At 37.6% G+C, this 6,000-nt stretch overlaps 1 long non-coding RNA gene across 1 annotated transcript; it reads left to right on the top strand.

Annotated features, from left to right (window-relative positions):
- The first annotated feature begins 373 nt into the window (after positions 1 to 373).
- Positions 374 to 1,184, top strand: LOC126629343 (uncharacterized). The gene is made up of 3 exons (XR_007625741.1): positions 374 to 531; positions 666 to 787; positions 1,109 to 1,184. It is a non-coding gene; the product is annotated as an uncharacterized LOC126629343 (long non-coding RNA).
- Positions 1,185 to 6,000: the final 4,816 nt, after the last annotated feature.

Raw genomic sequence — 6,000 nt, forward strand, 5'->3', positions numbered from 1 at the left:
ATTGGTACAAATTAAAAAATGTTTGCAAATTAAAAATAGGTACAAACTAAAAATAAAAATATATGATAAAAAATTTAGCCATAAATATAAATATACTAATTGTAACATTTTTAACACTAAAGGAATATATTTAAAAATAAAAATATTTTATTATTCAAATAATTAATGATGTTATTAATACCCAAGGACCTTTGTCACAGCCCGTCCCGGGATTTTCTTATTAAGGACGTGAAATGACGGATTTACCCTTAGCGGGTATTAAGGTATGTGTGTGACATTATTTGGTTTAACCTTAGATATGTTTTGGAAGAAAATAAATAAGATGAGTTGGATTATTAAATTTGGTTTTTGTTAATTTTGGTTAGGGATTTAGATGATGGATGGTGTGGATTGAAAGGGACCATCTAAACCCTTAACCTCTCTCTATCTCGTAGCTCTCTCTCTCCTCCATCTCGACACTCTTTCTCTCACACCCATATTGTACGGCCACACCCAAAACCCCCCAAAACTCAGTGGATCGAAGTAAACAAGGTAAGAATCTTCATCCTCGTGATGTTTTGAGTTGATTGGTACTAGTTTTAGGACGTGGAACCTTCGATTTCACGTGAACCCGAACCCCCCATTTTTTGTCACTATTCATGCACACGTGAAATGTTGTGTTTCAGGGAATTCTAAGCTTATAGTGAGCTTAGTGAGGTCCCAAGGAAGCTCGGAGTGCTTCGTTTGAAGGATTTGGACGTCGGGATCACGAGGGTTGAGTTTGGCCGGTTTTGCTTGGATTTTTCCGGTGAGATTTAGTTGTTTTTGGAGCTTAAAAATAGTGTATCGTAATTCTTCATGTTTGGGGCTTCATTTGAGAACAAGGCGTTTAAAGTTTGGCCGGAAACCAGCCGCCGGAAAAACCAGTCCGGCGAACCAAGGTTGGGGATGATGCGCGTGGGGCTGCGTGCGGCCTCCAAAAATTTATTTAAAAATTTCTCGACGTCCGTGACGTCGAGTAGGTCGATGTGGTATATTCATATACCCAAATTGAGCAGCGTATGATAAGTTATTTCGAATTGTTGGTTATGTGTTTAAATTAACGTTTTTATAGTTGTTTCGCATATAGGTGACACTTATCCCGAGGACGAGCGCATCCAGGGACGTCACGGGGGTTACGACCCATCGACTTATCAGTGAGTGGGCAATTTTGTTTTCGTATTACCTATATACAACTGTTTTTCCCAGAAAATGTGTTTATATGAAAATTATGATTTAAATTGCCATGCATGCAAATGTTGAGATATTTAGTTTGATAATTGATGCATATATATGTTAATGGACGCGGTGGACGCACAGGTGAGTTTTTATATTATTCAGATGAGTTATTTTATGAGAATTGCATTGAAAGCTCATAACCTGCACCCTAGGTGTTAGTCCTTATATTATTTTTCACCACACCGCACGCTCGTCTTGGATCCAAGTAGGTGGATGTCGTACAGACCATGTGAGGGTTCCGACATGCTAGTCGTATAGATCACTAGATGTGATTCCGACTAGTGGGTGACCTTAGTTATGCGCGCTGATGATTGATGAGAGAAACACTAGAGCGTATTTATACACCTTTCATCGTACAGACTACTATACGTAGTTCCGAGTGATGTGCAGTGTAGTGCCGTACAGGTCACAGTTGGTGACTCCGGCAGGGCCGTATAGGTCACTGTGGTGACTCCGGCTGAGTGGGATGTTGAGCTTTAGAATCAGCTGTACAGGACCATTGTAGGGTCTCCGATTGATTTATTATTTCACCTGATTGATATTGATGCATTTCTGATTATATTTGGCATGGCGTGGCATATTAGTTCTAAGATGTTATGTTGATGGATATGAGCTGAGTTTTGATGATATGTGTATATATATGTTTATATACTATTTTTCTGGGAAAGTATACAGGTTTTACGGTGAGGGGTTAGAAATGTTTTAAATGAAATGTTTTGGAAAATCTTTTATTTTACTGACCCACTCATCTTTGTTTTGCGCCCCTCCAGGTTCTAGTTAGCGGTTGGTGGCTCTCGAGGTCTTTTTTTGGCATTCTGACAGACGTTCTGCATGTAGGACTCACCTGCGGGTGATGTATCTTATTTTGGTCCTACTTGACTGCACTTAAACCTATGCTCTGAATTTATGTGTTTACCTTATAACTCATCCTTTTATTCTAGTAGGTGGTTCTACTAGAGATTGGTTTGAATTCCTTCTTGTTCTGTTATATCTTGCTTCCGTGTCGCACTTTTGGTAACATCACGCTCATGTGACGGCCAGCACGCCTTGATCCTCTGGGTCGGGGTGTGTCAACCTTGATCAAAAATTGAAAATGAATAGGATTTTAATCAATGGAGTAACAAAAAGAAGGATGTGAACCTAATTTTTCCTTACATTAATCGAATCCAAAACTTTAAGAGCTCGTTTGAAAATACTTTTAAAATGACTAAAAGTGCTTTAAAAAATGTTTATAAGTTCTAAAAACAGTTTCAAACGAGCCCTAAACTGTCAAAATAAAATATAGACCAATAATGCATATCACACTTAAAATTACAACTGAAGTAAACATGGATAAATTAGGCCCTTAAACATAAGCTCGTGATATACGACTAGTTAATTGCTTTCACACATTCTCTTCAACTTGTATTTTTCCTATGATTAAGATAAACGAACAGTCTATGAGGTAATTCTATAAATCCCAATAGAATGAGTTAGAATTTGCTTTGTATTTAATCCCCAACCTAATCAATCATTTCCAAAAATAGCAGTATCGGTATTATGTCTTTTCTCAAAAGAAGAAGTTAAAAAATGGAAAGCTTCAGACTCTAGTTGGAGGACCAAGGTCGAACTACTAATTCAGTTACTCTTCTTCTTTAGTCTTTTCCTTCAAAAACAAATTCGGAGTTGGATCATTCGTATGTATGTAAAGCATTAATTCACTTAATTCTAATAAGCATATATGAAAATATCACTTACGAGATCACTTACGAAATGAAATAGTAATGAATTATTATATATTGGATGAAATAGTCGGTTCAATTCATATATAATACTATTAAAAAGGATCAGCCAATGATTTTGTCACGGCAGTCTACTTTTTAATTTGGATGCCGGAAAGATTCAGAGAAGCATTTCAGACTCTCCTTGGCTACCATCGTCTCAATTGTATTCAATCATGTTAAAACAAAATGTATTCATTCATATAGGTTTCTAAAATATTTGTCATATAGTTTACTTCGTATGGTTGAATAATGTAAAAAATCTCAAACTATAACTTATAGCTTAGTAGTTTCGCTTTCAATTTCAAATGACTGAAATAATTTGTAGTAGACTCTGATGAACATACTTTTCAAAATTCTTGACATGATATCAGAACTGAATCCAACCCCAGCGTTGCAGTTGTGAATATAGACTGTTGGTGAGTCATCCTAGTAAAGGCGAAGGTGGAAAATGACTTTTCATGCAATTACAATAAACACAGAGTGAGAGGTTTAGAGAAGTTCCACACTTCAGAGAAGTCCTAGAAATGTGTTCCATATTTCATATCAATTCATCATCTCATGCATGCATGTGACCTTGTGGTACTACACAACTACAAGGCGATGATCGATAACATATGTCATCAGATTTTACGTGCAGGCGTGCTACGCGTGACAAGTCGATCCTCATGCTTTTGCTTGCCTACAAATGGTGCTCTATTGGACCGCCACCACCTCCCAATTTTTTTGAGAAATTTTAACCTACGTGTATCAGCCGCAATTATCACGGTTATACGTGTTGTAATATGAATAGAGGATACAATTACGTTTATATTTAAAAGAAATAATAAAAAACAAATACAATTATAATTATGATGAAGTATAGAACCATCATATTTAACTTAAATAATACTATCGTTTATCATAATAAACACTACGTGACAGTATCAGGATAAACGAAAAAAATCGTTCCATCTTTTGCTTGTAATGATTCAAAACCACATATTTTCAAACGCAAGCTGATGCTATGTAAACCAAAACTACTCCATCATCAAAATCGGCAAATTTCAACCATTTATTTATTTTCTTCTTCATATATTCATGTAAGCAAACCTGCAACTCTCTGTGACTGTGAGGGCCTAACAAACCAATCAATTTCTGCCACATAAAAACATTTGCATCGCTGGAGCTACGAGTCTAGACAGGTCACCAGTAACATATTTTTATATTAATTTTTGTATGATTTGAGTTTGAAGTTGTAAAGGGAAACAAACGAAGTCGGCCTTTTTGTTTGATTCACCGTTTTGGAGTCAATGTCCGATGTTCAATAACTAACGTTCAAGCCATGCAACCCATAATACACCCCTTAATTATCCTTTTCATACCTAATTTTGTTCATTCAAAACCCTAAAACTATTTATGCCATATATTTCCAATCGCATTACTTATCATCTCTCTCGAACTCCACATTTACATTACCTTGTTACGAGGTATGCGGCACATATGTAACTTGTGCAGCATTACAAGTTAGGTTTGTAGAGTGGTAGAATACTGACTTCGCACTAAAGACTGAAGTTCGACCCTTGTCATACCCATTTATAGAAAAACTTAATATATATTTCATATATCAAACAGTTACAAATTCATACATAAATAGAAGAAGAAATGGGAAAGGGAGTGAAGAACAAAAGGTAGGGGACAATGGCAGCTAAGCTAGCTTTACAGCTAGGGGACAATGGCAGCTAAGCTAGCTTTACAGCCACTAACAAGCTTTACACTGATGAGGGAATAACAACAGCTAGATAAAGACTTAGTGCTAGTATTAGCTGTTGTTATTCTTCCAACTGTATTAGGGTTAAAGACTGATATTCAATACTCCCCCTCAAGCTGGATCGAGAGATTTTCTGGATCCAAGCTTGAAGAGAAGACGATCAAGTTGTGCAGAAGGAAGAGGCTTGGTGAACACATCGGCAAGTTGATCACTGGAGCGAACAAATACAGTTTGTAACAGCTTGGACTGAACTTGGTTGCAGACGAAATGACAGTCAACCTCGATATGCTTTGTGCGTTCATGGAAGACGGGGTTGGCAGCAATATGCATCGCTGCTTGATTGTCACAGTGGAGGAGAATTGGCTTGGAAGAGATGATTTCAAGATCACGTAGCAAACTCTTTAGCCAAATTAGTTCGCATGCAGTAGATGCCATTGCACGGTACTCAGCTTCTGCGCTTGACTGAGCTACAACGGATTGCTTTTTGCTCTTCCATGTGACGAGGTTACCACCAACAAGAGTGCAGTAACCAGTTGTGGACTTGCGATCAAGTACGTTGCCTGCCCAATCAAAGTTTGTGTATCCTTCAATGGTGAAGTGTCCGTTGTTTTGCATGAAAATCCCGGTAGACATTGAGCTTTTCAAGTACCGAATGATCCTTTTAACTAGTTGCAGATGATGAGATGAGGGAGAATGCATGAACTGGCTGACAAAGCTAACAGCATAAGCAATGTTAGGTCGGGTTATAGTTAAATAGATAAGTTTTCCTACCAACCTTTGATACTCCGATGCATTTTCAAGCTGGATGCCTGAGGTTTCATCCTTGAAATTTGTTGGTAGTGGTGTTTTGGCAGGCTTGCAATGCATCATATTGGCTTCTTCTAAAAGATCGAAAACGTACTTTTGTTGATTTAGAAACAGACCAGTTGGAGATTGATCCATTTCGATTCCAAGAAAGTATCGGAGTCTGCCAAGATCTTTGATTGAGAAGGTTGAATGTAAGGTGGCTTTGAGAGCAGTTATTTCTTCTGGATTATCTCATGTGACAATAAGATCATCAACATAAACAAGTACCACCAATCTTCCATGCGTACCAATCCTAGTGAACATTGAGGAATCTGCTTTGCTTCGTTTAAAACCGGATGACATAAGGACTGACCTCAGTTTTGAGTACCAAGCCCTTGGAGATTGCTTGAGACCGTAAATGGCCTTGTGAAGCTTGCAGACTATTCC

This window comes from Malus sylvestris, chromosome 7 (assembly GCF_916048215.2).
Source record: "Malus sylvestris chromosome 7, drMalSylv7.2, whole genome shotgun sequence".
NCBI lineage: Eukaryota > Viridiplantae > Streptophyta > Magnoliopsida > Rosales > Rosaceae > Malus > Malus sylvestris.